Raw genomic sequence first — 2223 nt, forward strand, 5'->3', positions numbered from 1 at the left:
TTTTCAAGATGCACGTGTATATTTGTCTGATCCTTGACGCGATCGTGAGCAGCAGTGCAAAGTTGATTCTGTGCTTAATTGATCTAATATTTTATGTTTTTAAAAATGTTGTAGATTTAAGTAGCAAATTAGAATCGCTAGAATTAATGCATATATTTTGAGACAAAGTTCTTAATAATTTAAAGTTTTGTTTAAGAGAATTAAAGCAACAGTTTTTAAATAACGAAAGAATATATAAAAGTATGGAATTTGGGGTAAAAAAGTGCCCCTGCTGTTGGAGCTAAAGGCACCTGCTGTTGGGGCTAATTAATAGATGGCTGACTTTTCCATTTGTTGACATGACGTGGTTAGATTCAGATGGTAAATATCATATATTATGCTGGGTGTCCATATTAGAGATAACCACCATATTTAGAATGAAACCATATTTAAAAACATGATATTAATCATATCATATAATAAAATATCATTTGTTGTTACTACTGTAAACATATATTATTGGATCTCCTGCAATGCTTTCAGAAGCTTTACTTATTAAAATGATTTTGTTTCTGTATTTTAAAATATATTTTTTATATTAACATATTTTAATGACAGTATATTTATTAAACAAAAATTTATTATTTTAGCTATTTTTCAAAATAAGCAGAAAATAGTAAAAACTTTGCTAAAGTGATTGTTTTGAACAAGTATTAACTTAGACATTATTAAAAAAACCCCATAATTTTAGATAAAGTATTTGCATCAATACTGTGTGCCTTTTGCCCCATGCTGGTGAGCCTTTTACCCCGTGTGTGGGTACATTCATACATTTATAAGACTTTTAAACAAAATAACAACTTGAATGATTTATTTTCACACAAAATATGTTGCTCCATTAATGTTCAATACAAACGTTTCTCTCAGTTAATGTGCGTGATGTCATCTCACAATCTGAAGAGTCTGTCATAGCAAATCAACACTTGCTGTTGTGAATAATTAAGCGAAGCGTCTTCTCATTGGATAAGAACACGCAGTCTCATGAACAATTTAATAGACACCGACGCGTCATCGATGTACTATAGTCCATTGCCACATCACAAATTGTGACGTCAACACAATGTAGATTTTAAACCTGGAAGATGAAAATAGCACAAAAAAGCTTAAAATTAACCAGTTTTCTCCAACAGTTAAAATTATCGGATGCTAACATTGTCTTCTATGATGTGCAACACAAACAGCTCTGCTAAAATCTCAGAAAAAGTAGTCTGGGGTTTCATGACCCTTTAAGGTGTGCCTTTAGCCCCGTTGTACCCAATATATATATATATATATATATTAGGGCTGGGTAAAAAATATCGATATCTCGATATTAATCGATTCTCATTTTTACAGAACGATATCGATTCATAAATCCCAAGAATCTAGTCTAGCCTGTTTTCAGTTAATGGATGGAACGTTGAAGGGCACTTCCCATCCAATATATAGCAATAAGCATTGTGCTTTGGTACTTTTAATATGAAACAAAGTCTCAGATTTCAAATTCTGTCCATTGTATTGCAATATTCAAACAATAAATGTCATTTTAGCGCTGTTTAATGTGGAGTGACAGATCACTGTAGCACTGTAGCACTGTAGCATCACTGTAACCTCGATCAACAGACGCGCCAGAGCGTAGCGCACGTGAACTGATCGTCTCCTCCACATTAATACCAGTTTCAGCACAAAATAATCCTGACTAAACATCCGGAGGTAAGTTAAAAGAAAGACTACAACTTTACAATCCGTATCCTGTCTCATGTAATCGCTCAATTAGTGTTTCAGCCACGCAAAGACATCAATATGACAGCTTGTAAACAATGTCACGTAACGTCACATTTACCTCAGAAAAACATATTCGGTGACCATAAACTCATTAAAATAAACTGTAGAGAGGGGCATTTTGCTAAATATATGCACCATATAACATATTCATTATAAATTGTACTGTTCTTCAATATTTAATTTATGTTTGAATAAATAAATCAATCAAGTTTTTATGACAGCCACCATTATATTTATATTTCCAAAAAACAAATTGATGTAGAAATATTATTATGTAATTGTAACTTTATTATTTTAAAAACGTCATTATTAGTAATTTTAACAAATCAGTAAATTTTAACCTTCAGTGTTATAGTAATGTAGTACCAACTAACTCTCGTGTATATTTTACAGCATTAGTTGAGAGATTTTTTTTTCCTT

General features: G+C 31.6%; 1 protein-coding gene across 1 annotated transcript in view; it reads left to right on the top strand.

Annotated features, from left to right (window-relative positions):
* The window catches only part of LOC107700567 (guanine nucleotide exchange factor VAV3-like), a 71643-nt gene that overhangs the window by 46133 nt on the left and 23287 nt on the right, over positions 1–2223 (top strand). The gene's annotated exons all lie outside the window — the stretch shown is intronic.

The sequence above is a fragment of the Sinocyclocheilus anshuiensis genome, unplaced genomic scaffold, assembly GCF_001515605.1.
Source record: "Sinocyclocheilus anshuiensis isolate Anshui unplaced genomic scaffold, SAMN03320099.WGS_v1.1 scaffold718, whole genome shotgun sequence".
In the NCBI taxonomy this organism is placed as follows: Eukaryota; Metazoa; Chordata; class Actinopteri; order Cypriniformes; family Cyprinidae; genus Sinocyclocheilus; species Sinocyclocheilus anshuiensis.